Source organism: Carassius auratus, chromosome 2 (assembly GCF_003368295.1).
Source record: "Carassius auratus strain Wakin chromosome 2, ASM336829v1, whole genome shotgun sequence".
In the NCBI taxonomy this organism is placed as follows: Eukaryota; Metazoa; Chordata; class Actinopteri; order Cypriniformes; family Cyprinidae; genus Carassius; species Carassius auratus.
The window spans coordinates 9,196,041-9,215,851 of record NC_039244.1 but is presented as its reverse complement, the minus strand read 5'-3'; the positions used below and the strand labels follow the sequence as shown (position 1 = coordinate 9,215,851).

General features: G+C 37.2%; 1 long non-coding RNA gene across 1 annotated transcript; it reads right to left on the bottom strand.

Annotated features, from left to right (window-relative positions):
* Positions 1-13,341: 13,341 nt before the first annotated feature.
* On the bottom strand, positions 13,342-17,100 carry LOC113110639 (uncharacterized). The gene is made up of 5 exons (XR_003293185.1): positions 16,796-17,100; positions 15,623-15,773; positions 15,380-15,457; positions 13,802-13,852; positions 13,342-13,723 (listed from the first exon to the last, which is right to left on the bottom strand). It is a non-coding gene; the product is annotated as an uncharacterized LOC113110639 (long non-coding RNA).
* Between the last annotated feature and the right edge of the window lie 2,711 nt (positions 17,101-19,811).

Below are 19,811 nucleotides of genomic sequence, written 5' to 3'. Positions count from 1 at the left end.
GGGACGTTCTGATCACCTTCTGGTTCATCTTATACCGACCTACAGGCAGAAACTAAAATCAGCTAAACCTGTATCAAGGACTGTAAAAAGATGGACTAATGAAGCAGAGCAGGATTTACAATCTTGTTTTGACCTCACTGATTGGAGTGTTTTTGAAGCTGCTGCCACCGATCTGGATGAACTCACAGAGACCGTAACCTCATATATCAGTTTCTGTGAGGATATGTGTATTCCTACAAAGACTCAACTAATTTACAATAATGACAAACCGTGGTTCACTGCAAAACTCAGACAGCTCCGTCAGGTCAAAGAAGATGCTTACGTGAAGGGGGACAATGTCTTGTATAAACAGGCTAAATACACATTGGAAAAGGAGATCAAAGTGGCAAAGAGGAATTATTCTGAAAAAATAAGGACTCAGTTCACTTCCAACGACTCCGCATCAGTGTGGAAAAGTCTAAAGAAGATCACCAATTACAAGACACCACCCCCCAGCACTGTAGAGAATCAACGACTGGCAGACGATCTGAACGAGTTTTACTGCAGGTTTGAAAGAACACCCATCACCTGCCCTGAACGCCTCCCCACACAACCATTCACACCCTTCACAACTCCTGCAACCAGCCCCGAATGCCTCTCCAAACAACCGTTCACACCATTAACAGCTCCTGCAACCCATCCTGAACACCTCTCCAATCAAGCGCTCTCACCATTCACACCTCCTGCATCCCCCCTCTCAGGTGGGGCACCTGCAATTCAGATCAGCGAGGATGCGGTGCGCCAGGTCTTCCGGAAGCAGAAAAGGAAAAAAGCACCAGGCCCAGATTGTGTTACACCAGCCTGTCTAAAATCCTGTGCTGACCAGCTGGCCCCCATCTTCACACAGATCTTCAACAGATCGCTGGAGCTGTGCGAAGTCCCTTCATGCTTCAAACGTTCCACCATCATCCCCATCCCTAAGAAACCCAAAATTACAGGACTAAATGACTACAGGCCTGTGGCTCTAACGTCTGTAGTCATGAAGTCATTTGAGAAACTGGTGCTGGGCCACCTGAAGGACATCACTGGGCCCTTGCTGGATCCTCTTCAGTTTGCCTACAGAGCAAACAGGTCTGTGGACGATGCAGTAAACATTGGACTGCATTATGTTCTGCAACACCTAGACAGACCGGGGACTTATGTGAGGATCCTGTTTGTGGACTTCAGCTCGGCCTTCAACACGATCATCCCAAACCTCCTCCTGCCCAAACTAAATCAGCTCTCCGTGCCCACCTCTGTCTGTCAATAGATCAACAGCTTCCTGACAGACAGGCAGCAGCTAGTGAGGCTGGGAAAATACACATCCAGCACCCGTACAATCAGCACCGGAGCTCCCCAGGGCTGCGTTCTCTCCCCACTGCTCTTCTCCCTGTACACCAACGACTGCACATCTAAGGACCCCTCTGTCAAGCTCCTGAAGTTTGCAGACGACACCACACTCATCGGCCTCATTCAGGACGGTGACGAGTCTGCTTACAGACAGGAGGTAAAAGAGCTGGCTGTCTGGTGCACTCTCAACAACCTGGAGCTTAACACCCTCAAAACAGTGGAGATGATCGTGGACTTCAGGAGAGACCCCCCTGCACCCTCCCCACTCACCATCATGAACAGCCCTGTGACTGCAGTGGAGTCATTCAGGTTCCTGGGCACCACTATCTCTCAGGACCTGAAGTGGGACATTCACATTGACTCCATTGTGAAAAAGGCCCAGCAGAGGTTGTACTTCCTCCGCCAGCTGAGGAAGTTTAATCTGCCACAGGAGCTGCTGAAACAGTTCTACTCCACCATCATTGAATCCATCCTCTGCACTTCAGTAACTGTCTGGTTCAGCTCAGCTTCTAAATCTGACCTCAGAAGACTACAGAGGGTAGTCCGGACTGCTGAGCGAATCATCGGTACAACCCTCCCTTCTATTCAAGAACTGTACTTATCCAGAGTGAGAAAAAGGGCTGTCAGAATCACTCTGGACCCCTCACATCCAGCACACTCCCTCTTTGAACTGTTGCCATCTGGTCGACGCTACAGAGCACTGAGCACTAGAACGACCAGACACAGGACCAGTTTCTTCCCCCAGGCAATCCATCTTATGAACAGCTGATAATAACTGCGAACACACTACACTTTATATTTATATACACATACACTTTATTTATCTAACACACATACTTAGTATACACTTAAATTTTACACATAATATATATGTACATACATAACTGCATTTTGTAATATACCTGCCTACAATTGTCATTTGTATATTGTCATTCACTATCTACTTATTTGTATTTTTTATTCTTTTATTATGTGTTTTATGTTCTGTCGCTGTCATTCTGTTGTACTGTGGAGCTTCTGTCACGAAAACAAATTCCTCGTATGTGTAAACATACCTGGCAATAAAGCTCATTCTGATTCTGATTCTGATTCTGATCTTTTTTTTTTTGTAATTTCATTTATTTTGTTCATTTTAGCAAAATGTAATTAAAATGTTACGTTACTTCCCCAACACATCTAGTACTTACGCAAACGTTGATCACACTACAAACAATACAAAAGTAAAATGCTATAAGATACAGAAAAGATTAATATTTTTTTTTACCTGGGTCTTAAGTCTGTGATTAGCTAACATCACCTCTTGTCTGACAAGTCTTCGGGTTCAAGTCATTCCTTAATCATGTGACAGCCCCATACGCTAAACCAGTGCAGTATGAGCCAGAAAGATAATTGATTAGAGTTAGATAAGTCCATACATACCTTTTTCATTTCTGTGCGTTCCGTAAGTGTTATTTGACGCACCCACGTTAGCCTAGCTTAGCACAAAGACTGGATGTAAATGGATAATGGTAGCATAGTAATCCCAATAAGTGACAAAATAATGCAAACATTTTCCTATTTACATGTTGTGATCTGTATAGTAACATCGTGTACAAATAACAAGGCTATATGAGACAGAGACCATTTTTAATCGTATAAATACTGGGAACTATATTCTCACTAGGCGTAGGAACACAGCTAACGTTACTTGGGCGGAGTGGCCATATAGCCTTGTTATTTGTACACGCTATGACTATACAGATCACAATGTTTAAATAGGAAAATGTTTGCATTATTTTGTCACTTATTGGGATTACTATGCTACCATTATCCATTTACATCCAGTCTTTGTGCTAAGCTAGGCTAGAAGTGGGTGTGTCAAATAACACTTACAGAATGCACAGAAATGAAAAAGGTATGTATGGACTTATCTAACTCTTGGGGATACTGTGAATAAGCTAAAGTCCTAAAAAGTCGGAGTGTTCCTTTAACAGTGTAAAAAACTCAGTATGCATGAAATAGCATTTCACCCCCCCTTTAATCACGTGACAGACTCATATGCTAAACCAATGCAATCTGAGACGGAAACAGAATTGATTCGTTCATCTCATGAGTCTTTCAGGTCGATTTGTTCCTTAATCACGTGACAGACCCATACGCTATTTCTGACATTTCTGTCACTGTGCTTTTGTTACTGTTTCTTCAGGATCTGTTGTGTTTTATTATTTTATAAATATTGTTATAAATAAAATATTGATTCATTTGTCTTTTTGACTGTCTATCAGTAAATAAACACTAGGCTATATAATAATATAATAATCTAAGCCTACAATACAAAGTATTTGTAGCCTATTTTGTCCATTTTTAATCCAATTTTAATTTTTTAATCCAAACAGCAACTAGAAAAAAAAGAAAAAAAACCAGAAAAAAATGTCTTCATCAAAGTCATTTCGCCAATAATTATAATTATTCAATAATTATAACCAATAATTATTAAAAAAATAATAATAAGTACTATTCACCCATTTGTAAGGAAGGTTGTTAATTAACTAAATACTCTACCCAATGTTGTCACGTCACGTGACAAAAGAACGAACAACCCGAATACCTGAAAGTTGAATTAATTGGTTCTATTTGCGGCCCAATACTGCATTGGATTCAAGCGAATGGGTCTGTCACGTGATTAAGGAACGACTCGACCCAAAGACTCATGAGATGAACTAATCAATTCTCTTTCCCACTCAGACTGCATTGATTTAGCATATGGGAATGTCACGTGATTAAGGAACGAGTCAAAAACCGATAGACACAAACTATGAACTAATCAATTTTCTTTCCAGCTCAAGACTGAATTGACTGACACAGGTGAATTACTACTAGCGGAACAGAACCTATAGAATATTGCGCATGTGCGACTAAACGAATCACCCCCCTGAAACGACTCGTTCTTCCCGAGTCACATTAAAGATTTGTTTAAAATTAAGGAAATGTTCAAGAATGACACATCACTCATTTTATTTACAACACAGTATAATCAAAACATACATAATGAATGTCAAATACACACTATTGGGCATACTGATCTAACCACAGAGATGTGAACAGATATCGAGTCATTCCTGAAAACAGATTGTGTTCTACAAGTGAAACAAGTAAACCATACCTGATATTTAAGTGTTTGCTGCTTCTTTCCATGGATTTGAAGAAAAACAACAATCATCATTATTTAAGGAGGGTTTTACCATATAATATCAGTGTAGTTGAACATCTGATTTTGGTACAGTGCTCTCAAAGGAAAAAAGTTTGAATAGACTCAAGTGAAAGGCTGCAGTATGCATCTGTGGTGCAGGTATGTGATCACTAAAAAAACAAACATCCAAAAAAAACAAAAAAACATTTGTGAGCATATTATTATATCAGGAGCATCTGTATATATAGATATTTTGTATTCATTCATAGTCTCATGCATGCCTTGTACTATGGTAAAAAATGACATTTTATCTGAGAAACTAATTATTGTTTAGTAGTTATAAAAATCTATTTTTAGACATGCCACTCTTTCAATAGATATATCTTGCGCGTGTGTGTTTCAAATATTTGCTGACTTTCAGTTAAAGGGGGGGGGGGTAGGGGTGAAATGCTCGTTTTTACTCAATATCCTGTTAATCTTGAGTACCTATAGAGTAGTACTGCATCCTTCATAACTCCAAAAAGTCTTTAGTTTTATTATATTCATAAGAGAAAGATAGTCTGTACCGATTTTTCCCGGGAAAACACGACCGGCTGGAGGCATGGCGTGTTGGCGGAGTTAAAGAATCACGAGCGCCAGTAGGCTTTTGCGTTGAGAGCGTTTGGAAGCTTTGACATTACCGTGAGGAAAAAACCATCATCTAAAACAAACCATGGCTAACAGTCAGATTCGGCGCAGTTTTACTCACCGCATGCGGTTCCAACACACGATCGTGACCCTTTTTCTTTGGGACTGCATTATCCTTAAGAAATAAACGATGTGCAAATCCGGCGTCAAAGTGGGCCTTGTTTGTAAAACAAGCATCTTCGAAATGCAGGGAACAAACACAAACACTTGCACAACTCCGTTGATGCTCTGTAAAAATAAACTCCATCCACTGGACCCTTAATGCTGTTTTTTTGGTAATCTATGCAGGGTTGTCTTGCCCTGGCAACCAAAAATACACTTCTTTTGTGACATTTCGCGACGCTCTTGCTCTGATCAGTGAATGTCTGTTGTGCTCTCAGTGCTTTGCTATATGGGAGCGTGCGCTCTTCCGGCAGAAGTGCCCTAGGACCCATATAAGGAAATTCCGCTCCATCTAACGTCACACAGAGCCATACTCGAAAAAAAAACTTTCCGAAACTTGTGACAAACCGGAAGGAGTATTTTTGGAACAGAAATACTCCTTCAAACGTACAACTTAATTTTTGAATCTTTGTCCATGTTTAGCATGGGAATCCAACTCTTTAACAGTGTAAAATACTCATTATGCATGAAATAGCATTTCACCCCCCCCCCCCCCCTTAATTTTATTGATGCATTTCAAAGAGATATGCACAGACAATGAGATGGCTGAAAGCACACTGTTTATTTTTTTCATTTTGCAAAAGCACAATAATTTGTTGATATTGTGAGTATAAACAAAAGTAGACCCTTTACAGATTTAAATGCTGTATTCCTCTTAACTGTATGATCAAGTATAAAGGAGCATTTTAAGTTCTTTCAACTATTATAATTAAAATCTGGTGATAAAAATTGGTGGCACCACCATCAATCTCAAGGGTTTAATGGAAAATAAGTTAAAGGCAGTTCATCATTGAATTCAGTGATGCCATTATCCAGCTCAGTTTAGTTTAAACAGTATCTGTGCAATCATTTACAATCAAGTCAGCAATATTGCTGTAAATGAAGTGTCCCCAACTAAGCAAACCGGATATGCCTCAGTTACGGGGGCCACTTCTCCTCTGGCCAGACAAAATCAGCAGTTCAATTCCAGGCTGCAGCAAAGTCAGACTGTGCAGTAGAATCATCTGTTTCCTGTGGTCTTGTCCTGGCTGTCTTGGAGATAAGGTCTTTACAGGGGATCTGTATCTGGGACTCATCTAGTTGTTGTCCTGGTCTAGCCTGACTTTCAGGGCTGTAGAGGGACTTTCTAGTTGCTGATCCACCGTCTGGGCTGGATACGTACTGGATCAGGATGATTGCGGTGACCGTCTGATCTGGATACAGACTGGATCTGGTGGCTACGGTGACCTCGAAATAAGAGAGAAACAGACTAATGCCGCGTTTCCACCAAAATTACCTGGAACATTTGTATCAGGAACTTTTTTTCCCCCCAGACCTGTTGCTTTCTGCATTTCCACCACGGTGTAATGTACCGGGAAGATTAGGCAAATAGTCTGGTGAAGTAGGTCTGCGCGTGTTTCTCAATACAAAGTGCTCTGATTTTGGACGTGCATCCTCAGTAGTTCAAACTTTGTGCATTTGACTCGGGAGTGTGATGTCCGTGACAACCAAAATCCGGTAAATCTGCAAACAGCAGCGTACTTGATAACTTAAGTCAGCTCACCATGGCTACAGCAATTTTCATCTCTGTAGGTTTACAATAAAACGAAATAGGATATCAAATACCACTGCCTCCTTTCTTTTTCATTTAAACATAATAACAGCTGCAGAAATGTACTTAGTTCAGGGATATGTGTGTATTACAATGAAACAAAATATTATATAAATTTGCCTTTTTTATTTTCAGTTTAACATATAGATAAATTGAATACAAACCAAAGATAACCTGTTAGATTTACCCAAAACGAATTATATTTTATGTTTAACCACTAAACAGACATCAAAGCCAGCGGCACAAATCAGAAGGTCTGGCCGAGGTGAGGCTGCTCTCGGGGGATACATGAAGACTGAGCTCCTGCTGATCGCGTGGAGCTCACCGACTCCCAGATCGGCGAATCACATTTTTAAATAGGAGCTGTCTTTATAAATAAACCACAGATTTGATTTTTAAAGGGGGGGTGAAATGCTCGTTTTCACTCAATATCCTGTTAATCTTGAGTACCTATAGAGTAGTACTGCATCCTTCATAACTCCAAAAAAGTCTTTCGTTTTATTATATTCATAAGAGAAAGATAGTCTGTACCGATTTTTCCCGGAAAAACACGACCGGCTGGAGGCGTGACTTGTGGGCGGAGCTAAAGAATCACGAGCGCCAGTAGACTTTTGCGTTGAGAGCATGTGGAAACTGTGACTTTACCGTGAGGACAAAACAAACCATGGCTAACAGTCAGATTCAGCGTATATTTATTATCCAGAATCAGATCCCGAGGCTGAAACTGAACGAGAGCAGCAGCAGCAACGACCCGCTCCGAGCGGGCTCGAACCCCGTTCTCCGGCATGGGAGGTGACGCACTAACAAGGAGGCAGAGATATTTTAAGCAGTTTTACTCACCGCCTGCGGTTCCAACACACGATCGTGACCCTTTTTCATTGGGATTGCATCATCCTTAAGAAATAAACGATACGCAAATCCGGCGTCAAACTGGGCCTTGTTTGTAAAACAAGCGTCTTCGAAATGCAGGGAACAAACACAAACACTTGCACAACTCCGTTGATGCTCTGTAAAAATAAACTCCATCCACTGGTCCCTTAATGCAGATTTTTTTTTGGTAATCTGTGCAGGGTTGTCTTGCCCTGGCAACCAAAAACACACTCCTTTTGTGACATTTCGCGACGCTCTCGCTCTGATCAGTGAAGTCTGTTGTGCTCTCATTGCTGTGCTATACGGGAGCGCGCGCTCTTCCGGCAGAAGTGCCCTAGGACCCATATAAGGAAATTCCGCTCCATCTAACACAGAGCCATACTCGAAAAAAACTTCCCAAACTTGTGACAAACCGGAAGGAGTATTTTTGGAACAAAAATACTCCTTCAAACGTACAACTTAATTTTTTAAACTTTGTCCATGTTCAGCATGGGAATCCAACTCTTTAACAGTGTACAAAACTCAGTATGCATGAAATAGCATTTCACTCCCCCTTTAAACAACTACATTCTCGCCTGAAATACTTTTACAATTACATTTCATCACACAATAACAGTAATATTTTGAAAATTATCAGAATAAATGGTGGTTGAACTCAACCAATGCTGCGTGAACTCAACCAATCAGGCCAATCAGGATGTTTAGAGCTCAAGTCCCACCCCAGAAAGTTCCGGAACTTTGAAAAAGTACTACCTCGCCAGCAGGGACATTCTGAGGGGCATTTTTTTTTAACCAGAACTTTATTTAGTTCCTGGTTCCTGCGGTGGAAATACACCAAGTACCAGGCCAAAGTCCCTAGTTCCTGGGTAAAGTTCCTGCGGTGGAAACGCGGCATAATATTAGCATAGATGCCATTCTTCTAATGATGTAGCAAGTACATCAGGTGTTATGGGAAGTGTTCCCGGGTCCCGGATGTAGAATTTACAGTTTTAGCTATATGAAGTTTGCACAAAACTAAATAATGATCTGAGATATAATAGCTTGGCTGCATAATGTCAACACCATCAACATCAATTACATGTGACGGTATTAAATCTATAGTATGAGACGTATTGTCTAACCCTGACAGAGTTCAGAATGTTTATAAATGCTGATCCCAATGCATCTTTTTCATTATCAACATGGATATTAAAATCACCAACAATTAAAACTTTAACTGTAGCCAGCACTAACCCAGATGTAAAAATAGCAAACTCTTTAATAAAGTCTGTATGGTGCCCTGGTGGCCTGTATACAGTTGCCAGTACAAACATCACAGGTGATTTATCATTAACATTTGTTTTTCTGGATAATGTTATATGAAGCACCATTACTTCAAACGAGTTATACTTGAAGCCTGCCCTCTGAGAAATCCTGAAAACATTGTTAGAAATTGAAGCGACACCTCCCCCTTTAACTTTTGTACATGGCTCATGTTTATAACCATAATCTTGGGGGGGTAGACTCATTTAAAATAATGTAATCATCAAGTTGTATCCAGATTTCTGTCAAACAGAACTCATGTAGATTATGATCAGTGATCATATTATTTACAAAGGTGCTTTCGTAGAAAGTGACCTGATATTTAATTAACCAAGCTTTATCATTTGTCTATCCGTATTGCATCTGTTTTTTATTTGTTGAACCTCAATAAATTTGTTACTCTTAACCACGGCCCGGTGAAACACACCAATTTAAAAAACAAATGGAATGCATAGTCAATATAAAAAACTGGATGATGAGTAATTTCTTACTGCTAAATTCTGAAAAATCAGAGGTGTTAATTATAGGACCTAAAAACTCTGCATGTAATAACCTAGAACACTGTCTAAGACTTGATGGCTGCTCTGTCAATTCTTCGTCATCAGTTAGGAACCTAGGTGTGCAATTTGATCGCAAACTTTCATTAGAAAGCCACGTCTCTAGCATTTGTAAAACTACATTTTTCCATCTCAAAAATACATCTAATTTACGGCCTTATGCTCTCAATTTCAAATGCAGAAATGTTAATCCATGCATTTATGACCTCAAAGTTAGATTATTGTAATGCTTTATTCGGTGGTTGTTCTGCACGCTTAGTAAGCAAACTACAGCTAGTCCAAAATGCAGCAGCAAGAGTTCTTACTAGAACCAGGAAGTATGACGGTATTAGCCCGGTCCTGCAAACACTGCACTGGCTCCCTACACAGCAAAAAACGTTGGGTTGTTTTTTTTAACCCAACCGTTGGGTTACACATATTGGGTCAATGTGCTGGGTTATCTCAAAATTTGTTGGGTAATTTTTTTTTTACGTCGTTGGGTTATTTTTAGTTTTAACCCAACTGTTAAATATGTTTCCCGCTTTACTCCGGTTCAAATTTTAACAGTACAGTCATAGACTCGGCGTCAGCGCGGACATCAGAGGCAACCTGCCTGATTATGAAGGGTAAGTAACTGTTATAACATTAAGTAAGGTGTCTGATACGTTAATTATTATTTTTTTATACGTTAAATAAGTTTTTATTCCCTTTAGTCCGTTTGTTTCCCCCAGAGAAGAATCCTATTCCTGTTTAATCGCCAGCATTAATACATTAAAAAATTAGCTGCAAAATTGTTATGCATCTGTCAGAATACCCTATAATTACAACAATTTCTCTTATGAAGCTAGATTGATTTACATGTTTTTTTTTTTTAAATGTGTTGTACTAAATGTGTTTATACTTATGTTTTAGACAATGGACTTTTACGTGAAGGAAAATTTGCAACAATATAATTTCTGCCGGTTAACTGAAACATTTCAAGGTAAGTAACCTATGTAAATTAATGGTACATAAGTTTTCAATTTTACTTAGACCTATGACTTCCAAAAATTATGAAAAAAGACAAAATGAGGTGAAATAAGTGTATTGTTGCATTCCATCCAAAAAACTTCCTTTCATTTATAGTGTACTTTTGTTCCTCCCTACAAGTCCAAATCAGTCAAAGGGTAAAGGGTGGTCAAATTTACTCACATTAGCTGCAGATATTGCCACAAATTTTCTGGAGGGAGTGAAAACTGATTTAGTCTGCGTCTTAGTGCAAATGATAGTAGATCCCCACAAAGACTGTAAAAATGTAAACTGTAAGCTTATTTTTTTATTTTTTTAATTGTGCTTTCTGTACTTTTGTCATTTAAAGGCCTTCGTGCAGAAATTGTCTTTAAACCCTTCCTGCCATCTGCACCATACCACACAAATGGAAAATTGGTGTGCACATCATACACGGAAATGAAGCGATCCTTCATTGACATTCAACCTGTAAGTAAAAGCAAAACTTAAAATTACAGTGCCCTGTGTAATCAAGTCACCTTTATTTATTTGGTATAAGACACACGTTGTACAATGCAAATCGTTCCAAGAAGAGATAATTTTTTTTTAAATGATGACAGAATTTTAATTTATTTTAATTTACTTTAACCAATTTTAATTCGCTATCGCTTTTAACTCATTTAAATTCACTCATTTGTAAAGTGAGTGTATCAATGAAATATCATCACAATGCATGTTAACTGAACTTTTTGTTTTATTATTCTTTTAAGGTTGGCACTAATATATAGTGCTGTACATGAATCACGAGACAAGCCAAAATCCACATGTCCTGGTGCTTGGTGACAAGGAAAACTGGTCCTTTGTGACAATGAAAACTGGAACAGAAGACAATACTACAAGCAGTCGATCTGTGTTTTAAACTTTTCTTTGTATATGACATCTACTACACTGTAAAAAAAAAAAGTTTTTTCACAGAAATATACTGTATTATTTTACAGAGATTTTCTACTTTTTTAACATTACGTGTAAATGTAATTAAAATATAGAAAAAAACTTTTATTAAAAACATTAACCATAAAATAAAAGTAATAATCTTTAAATTCATATAATGAGAAATTATATTTTTTTTTACAGGATTATTCTTTTGTTTAATTGGCTTGAATGTGAAATTACATGAAATTCTATGTAAAAAGACAAAAAAATTCACATATTTAAAACTAAGACAACTATTTGTTTTTTTACTGTGAAACCTTAAATTTAAGGTAAATGTATGTAAAAAAACAATCGTAAAAAAACGGTAAAAAGTCTGGCAGCAAAGTTGCCAAACACTTACCGTCAAATTACAGTAAAAAACCTTACGTTATTCTACGGAATAATTCTGTATTTTAAATACAGATATTTACTGTAAACATTTTCTGTATTTTTACAGTTCCACTGCTGAAGAATGAAAAGAAAATCTCATTAAAAAATGTCTGTAGAATGTTAAACAAATGAATAAATCTGCATAGAAACTGGAAATTATTGCAGAAATACCTTAAAATTATACAATTAATTAAAGTCTTCTGTTTTTACACAGTATTCTTTGGTAAATTCATAACATAATCAATTACATCCACAAGAATTCCCCGTCAAAGTACAGATTTTTAGATGTAAAACACACAAAAATATACATAACCTTACAATACCGTATTTTAAAAGCTTTAGGTTTTTATTTTATGGGATTATCAAATCTATTAATATTAAATTCCTGTTAAATTTAGTTTTTGAACTGTAGAAAAAATAAGATCACATTATAATAGCTTGCAAAGCCATATTTTTTTATAGTCATTACTTTATATAAACAATATTTGACAGTAATTACAAGCATTTATCCAATATATCTACATAACTTTTCCCATTAATGTATGGGGTTTACTTTGAATAAACATACTTTTATAGTAATTAAAAGCAACTATCCAATATATCTACAGACTGTTCTCATTAATGAATGAGGTTAACTTTGTATAAACATTGTTTTATAGTAATTAAAAGCAACTATCCAATACAAATACAGACTTTTCCTATTAATTCAAGGAGTTCATTTTATATAAACATTGTTTTATAGTAAATAAAAGCAACTATCCAGTATATCTACATTACTTTTCCCATTAATGTATAGGTTTACTTTAAATAAACCTGACTTTTATAGTAATTAAACGCAACTATCCAATTTACTCTTAGTACTCTAAGTTTAATTACTCTTTAAACTTACTTAAGTCAATTATGGACAGTGGTTCCACACAACCAAATTGTGTTTTGATAACATTAATGGAATTTTTTGAATTTATGCAAACTCCTTGTGTTGTGACAACACAATTGAATGAGGTAGAATCTATGTGAAATAGTAATGTCCAACCAACTCAATTTATTAACTTTGCTTCAACTTAAACCGGTTAAGTTAACTCGACATGTTTTGGTTTATTACAATCTAGGCAAATTTGTTTCACTCTATCAACATGAGGTTTGTTTCAAACTACTCATTTCAATTATGGACAGTGGTTCCACACAATTAGTTCTAGTTACTTTAACACAATATTTTCTATTTAAAGTTACTCCCTTCAACAAAGCATTTTTTTGTGTGATTTGTCTTGTAATGAGACAAAAGACAAGATGTCACAAATGATCAAAGTGTATTTGTTAAACAAGCAATAAATAATTACACACAGTAAAATACAGTTTAAACCACATTACAAAATTACACAAAATAGCAAATAAAATTCTAATTGGCATTCATGGGCAACCAATCAAACCTTATTCCAGGAACAGGAACTGGCTCCAGAAATAACTTCTTCAGTATTCCAAATGTGTACCTGAGTTCAGGAGGGTTGCTCAAGTTCAGTCCATATATCAGTCCCAGCAACATGGTTTTACAGACTGTAAACTGCTATAGGTCCTGAAGAACTGTATCCTTTAAAACTCCAACATCTGCTGGACTGTCTTCAATGATGCAGCTTCAAATATATTCCCACGAGTCTCCTGGATCACCTCCTGATTGCTGCCAACGTCTGTATCCTAAAAGGATGGAGAACTCAAATTATTGTGTATTAACTTTAACAAATCATTTATTAACCTTGAAAAAAAAAAACTCACCATATACTCCATACTGCTAGGGTCTTCACTGGATACTTCAATTTCATTAGTCTGAAGATGAAAACAACAAAATTTAGACTTTGTTTTTTTTCTTCTAAAATTACATAAAAAAAAAGTCAGTCATTCATCTTCTTATGGGAAATCCAGGCAAGCAGTCAAGATGGGATTCTCACAAACATTACAGTGGAAAATGATACACACATCTGGAGCCTGTACGGTAAGCAACAGAACTGGAATGTTCCCAGACCCAGAAACATAGTAAGGACATCAGTAAAACAGTCCACGTCACATCAGTGGTTCAACCATAATTTTACAAAGCTACAAGAATACTTTTTTGTGCAAACAAATCCAAAACAGTGACTTTATTCAACAATTCTTCTCCAAATCGCATCTTCCACCATTATCAACAGCACGTAAATAAATCATGCGCATGGTGCTGCTGACCTACAACACGCATGCGCTGAGCCTTGATTACACGCAGAGGAAAGCAATGTTCATGCCTCTTGTTACTGTCCATAATGGCGGCATATGTGATTTGGAGAAGAATTTTTGAATAAAGTCGCTATTTTTGTTTTCTTTGCACAGAATGTATTCTTGTAGCTTTGTAAAAGTGTGGCTGAAGCATTGATGTCACATGAACTGTTTTACTGATGTCCTTACTATGACTCTGGGAACATTTCTGTTGCATTGCAGCCTTTATGGAGGTTCAGAAATCTCTCGCATTTTCATAAAAATATTAGGGATTCACCAATTGACCAGCCATAAATCGGAAACCGGACGGTTTTTGCTTAAAATTTGCGATTGGTAATCGGCCAGTCTTTGGAATTTTTTTCGGCCGATTTTTCCGGAAGTGCGCCCGCGTGCTCCGACTACATTACTTCTGTGTGAAGGCAAACACGTCCCGGGATTGATTCCAGCATTGAACCCGGGTCGGGGACCTAGTAACATTGCTGGGTTAAATCCCGGGACGAGCGCTGTGTGAACAAAAGCCAGATCTAATGCCATGTCGTAGTGATGACGCACATTATCATGCGACTCTTTTAGCAGCTGTTTTGAAGGAAGATCAACGTTCACTGAAAAAAAAGTGCAAACTGTATGAAGCAGAGATCAGTTAGTTCCTCACTTTCCACGGTGACACCGAGATAGTTCGCCAGATTCAGTGAAAGTGCCTAATGTTTTCGACTCGTACATTCCACGTCACGCCCTGATGTCACGTGTCGTTACGAGACCTGTATTTGCCAGAATCACAATGTGAAAGGGGCTTTATTGAGTTTTTCCTCAATATTGGACTGTAGACTGTGGACTGTCCTTCCTTCTTGTTTGTTGCTTAAAGATTTTCAGTCCAAAATCGTCCAGTTTGCTTGTAAAAAAAATCGGTATCGGCCATGTAAAATAATGATCGGGGCATCCCTAAAAAATATCATAATTTGTGCTCTGAAGATGAAGGATGGTCTTACGGGTTTGAAACGACATGAGGGTGAGTAATGACATGTTTATTTTTGGGTGATCTAGCCATTTAAACACACCTGAACCAGCTAATCAAGGTTCTTGGGAATTTTAAAACAATAAAAGTCTTACCTGAAGTTCCAGGCAGGTGTGTAAGAGCTGAACTCCACAGAACACTGGCTTTCTTAGATCAGGCCTGGACACCCCTGCCTTACATTAAAATAAATCTATCAGTTTGTAGTAATACCACATATTTTGTATTTATTGTATTAATTAACCTTATCTTATTATATCTGTCTTTTTTTGTCAATTTCCAGTGGCCAGTGAGAGAATAATGTTTTAATACAAGGTTGCGTTGAGGGCAGTTGTTCTTACCTGTGTAGTGGGCACCAAGAGGGTTTCATTAAGGACTCTTCTTCAGTATGCAAACATCTTTGTAAGTTTTGCAGTCCGGATCAAGTTTGGCAAAGATTGTTGATTCTGATGGGCCTATGGTAATTCTGTATGTCTCAAATTCTGCACAAATCTGTAAACACATGAAGTGCAATGTGTTACAAAAAAAAAAAAAAAAAATTGAACAGCAAAAACCAATTCAATGATCAAAATATTAAATGATTTATTTGTGTGAGTAATGACTAGTGTCATGTTTACCATTCCAAAAATGAGGACCTGATTACATATCTGGAGCATATGTATAATGTGAACAGCTCAGAGTAGTATCTGGTTTAAAGTCATTGTATGACCACACCGCCATGTTCATAAACAAAGCTTCAAATACTTCCACTGTGCTGAGTCAAGGGTCTCCAAACTCGGTCGACATCTCATGGTTAGACATTTATTGATTATTTATCTTTTTCAATTAGTTAAAATATACATATAATAACAAATAAAAAACGGTAATTACTTCCACTTTTGAAAGTCATTATGTATTACTAATACAATTCATTTATACAAATATATTTGGCACACAAAATGAGATAAGAGAGAAACTCCTATTCGCCATTTGATTAGTTATAGGAGGAAGTAGCTGAATGACAAATCATTCTGTCTCTTAACATCTCTTATTGTAAGCCATATGTATAATATAAAGTAAAGGTAAGTGATAGGACGTTTTATTTTTGGATAAGCATTTGATTAATAAATACAATCTCTCTTAAAATACCTTTATTGGGTTATGGTAATCAAAACAGTTTGTTTTGATTTAGCGCAGAACTAAAACTTTAATGAAATATTTCCCCCACTTATAAAATGATTTTATTATTAGCTAGCTCCACACTGGAGAGCTGCTTTATAACAGGAAATCAAGTTATAATTCTAGCGACACTGACTCTGTATTTTCATGTTTAATATTGAAAAGCTATCGATTGCATAAAGGACTGTTATATAAATAAACGTGACAGGACTTTTCTTTACTGGAGTGCCTGGAGAACCTCAGAGTTCGTGCAAACATCCACATCGCTGTGTTTTTAAGAGCTGCTTTTACATCGCGGTCAGTTTTTTGTTGTGTTCATGCAGTTATTTAGAGGAAGGCATGCAGTATATATTTACATATTCATCCAAGGTTCGGTTCGGATCGGATCGGCTCGGTTTGCCTCAAACTGAAGTTCTATCTTCTTCTTTAGAATTGATTCAGGAGAGTGTATTACAATCTTGCGCTACAGCGCCACACTGGTCAAACTGCATTATTGCAGGCTTTCAAATTAGGCAGATACGAGATCAAACCACTAACGTTACTCAAAAACATTTGCCGACAATTTTATTTTTATCGTCGACGTTGTCGATAATGTCGAGTAATTGTTTCAGTCCTAGTGTATATATATACTAAAGTAAATACATTACAGAGAGTCGTGCGCTTTCACATCTCCCAACCGCTCAAAATCATCTATTAACGGTGCAATAAACCGATTACACAATACTAGACTGCAAAACAAAAGCTACCCAAAACAGAAACTCTAAAAGAAATTAAAGACTTTGACTTAACACAAGAAAAACTTTACATTGTCTTACCTGACTGGTACCTCTTGCTCCCCTCTGCACCATCATCAAATGCGTTGGAAATCGTCACTTCCGGGTTTTTTTATTTTTTTATTACGAAATTAAACCCTTTAAAGTCAAGTGCATTTTAATTTACCCTACTTGTCAATAAATTAATAGATTTTTTTTTGCCCAAATACTTATATATAAATAATGATATATATAAATGAATATATATAAATGAAAATCCTTTCACCTTTTCACCTAAAAATTGGTGCAAAGAAAACATTGATTTGATGTATCTGTTTTAGTCCAAAAGTGCATGGTGCACATGCCCAAGTCTGTGATAAACTCATGAGTGAATGTTTATGATTGTACAACATCCCACTATATGATAATCATGTTTTGGTCAGAGGAATGATTTGGCAAAAGTACAATGCAGCCAGTTCACCATCATGCATAGGCCCACTCCCGTAACTTAGCCTAAATACAGAATGACAATACCAGTCACCACAGAGGGCATTTAGAACAGAGACAGCCAGAGCGCAAGACAGCCTGAATGGAATAAAACAAGCTTGCACTACCCTGACATGTCATTAGTCATTAAAACAAGCCATTAATGGCCATCTTGCGATCTTCATCCCACTTTCACGGAGTCCATGGGCCCTTGATCCCCAAAGTCTATTACAGACGCTGGCATGGGGCTCTTTTTCCAGTACCTACTTTGCTGGTGTCTGTAGTGTCTTATAAACTATGGCTTCTGATGTCAGTTACATGGCATGCAGACAGGAATGAAATTAGCACCTCACACCTATCAAATACAGGGTACATTTAAAACTTCCAAGTCCCCTGCCACCAATGCAGAAATATACAATTAAGAAATATTATTTTTCAGAAGCAAAGATAAACTTTGCTGGCCACATCAGCTTAAGATTCAACAAGTGCAGATACAAGAGTGATAGATAAAAAATATATACATAAAATAAAAATGAAAAAAAAAACAGCTATGTAGGCTACCTTTCATGCACATATGCTGTAAATAAAAATTGAACATAATAATTACTGTGTGTTATACTACAGACACAGATCTAAAATATTGCCTTGAAAGATGGATGAATACAGAAGGAGGTATTGTTGCACAGTGTAACTAAATATACAGTTATTGCACAGCTTAAGTCTAATATAAAATTCTTAAATCAACAATAGTCAGTGATTGTTTATGCATCATATATACAGTGTTTCTACTGTCAGGCACTGACTCAATGTTTACAATTCTGAAATGTTCTGTAAAAAATTCATAAAAAATGGAGTGGCAAAAATTTTCAGCCCCCACCCATGGACTGTTTGAGCTGCTGCTGTCTGGCAAGTGGTGCTGCAGCCTCAAGTCTCTGATCATCATGCTTTGGGACAGTTTTTCCGCAAGACAACCAGGCTCAAGAATGCTGGACACTAACCTCCTAATGCCTGTCTGCCTGTTGGTGTGAAAGGACTCTTGAATCTTGTGTGCTGATATATCCTCTTTTGACTTGGCTTTTAAGGACATGGTCCTTTTTGTCTGTTTGAAATGCTGCCCTGACAGTGTTTTTCTGTTATAGTATATATTGACCATAGACTATATTGACACATGTCCACTTTAAAAACGTTGAAGCATTAAGACACAAAATCAATCTATATTCAACAAAATTCAAGGCCCTCACTGCAGTGAAATCATTAGGCCTCGGTTGATGGGAACAAACAGCCACACTATGAATAAAGCTTTAAAATAGGGTGCTATATATTTTTAATTTACAATAGGTGAGCAATGTGTGAAAGACTAGGAATTTATTCTGGGGCTCAACAGTTCAACCAAGGCTCTTGTAGCATAAACTTGAGCTTTGGTAAACTAGGGGTGAAGGAATTGTAGACATTAAAATGGTTGAAACATTACACAACCGTGTAAACAAACATCGTAATTGTTTTTCTAGTCTCTGTGCTTTAGATATCACTAAAGGTAATTTAATATATTTACCCAGCCGGCACATGACCTACCTTCAATGTTGAAATTTGATTGAAATAATGTCAGTTGTTGTTTCAACACTGAAATAACGTTTAATGCTACATGGTTGAAAAGGTTAACAAAAACACTTCTAAATCAACGTTGAATGAAAACATTACGTTGTTTCAACATACAGATCTTGTTAAAAAAAATCAACGTTGATTTAGAAGTGTTTCTGCCTTTTAACATATTATTATGATAATTAATTAGCATTTAATGAGTTTTGGATCATAACAGCTCTTCAATGTATATGTTAAAATATAATTATTATCATTATTAACAATAATAGTTTCACCCTCAAGAAAGCAGTGCAGCAGAAACCGTTTGCCTTATGTGATTTTGTGTGAATTTACAATTGTTCTGCTTGCCTAACAGTTTACATTGCATTATTAAATTTTTATTCACTGTCATGTCATTTGACCAATTAATTAAATAATAATACAGACTGCAGTCTGCAAATAAAACTTAATACACAGCTATGTTAACTCGCGCAAACTATTGCTATTGTTATTGGTTGTTTCGCCGTTTTACTTTGAGCATGATTGGTTTATCTGT